Genomic DNA, 785 nt, shown 5'->3' with positions numbered 1-785 from the left:
CAAAATGGGATAAGAACCCATAACTATTGCTTTGAATAATTAAATGGCTTGTCTAATGTTGTTTGGGGTTAGAATATGTTAGAATACAATAAATTTGATTGATTACAAGTGCTAGAGGTGCATGAAGAGTGTTTAGAAGTGTGGAGAAAGACTTGTTGAAATTGGGTACCAAATGGGCTAAGAACTAGGAAACATTGCGTTGAACCACCATATGATTTATCTAGTGGTTTTTGGGGTTATAAAATGTTATAATACAATGAATTTGATTGGTTAAAAGTGCTAGAGATGCATGAAGAGTGTTTAGAAGTGTGTAAAGAGACTTGTTGAAATTGGGTCCAAATGGGCTAAGAACTAGGACACATTGCGTTGAACTACTAAATGACTTATTAGTGTTGTTTGGGGTTAGAATTTGTTAGAATACAATGAATTTGATTGATTACAAGTGATAGAGATAGATGAAGTGTGTTTCAAAGTGTGTAGGAGGACTTGCTGAAATTTGGTCAAAAATGGGATAAGAACCCACAACCATTGCTTTGAAGAATTAAATGGTTTGTCTAATGTTTTTTGGGGTTAGAATATGTTGGAATACAATAAATTTGAATAATTACAAGTGCTAGAGGCGCATGAAGAGTTTTTAGAAGTGTGGAGAAAGCCTTGTTGAAATTGGGTCCCAAATGGGCTAAGAACTAGGAAACATTGCGTTGGACCACTAAATGACTTATCTAGTGTATTTTGGGGTTAGAATATGTTAGAATACAATGAAGTTGATGGATTACAAGTGCTAG

Source organism: Capsella rubella, unplaced genomic scaffold (assembly GCF_000375325.1).
Source record: "Capsella rubella cultivar Monte Gargano unplaced genomic scaffold, Caprub1_0 scaffold_7, whole genome shotgun sequence".
Lineage (NCBI taxonomy): Eukaryota > Viridiplantae > Streptophyta > Magnoliopsida > Brassicales > Brassicaceae > Capsella > Capsella rubella.
This window is presented reverse-complemented; position numbering follows the sequence as displayed.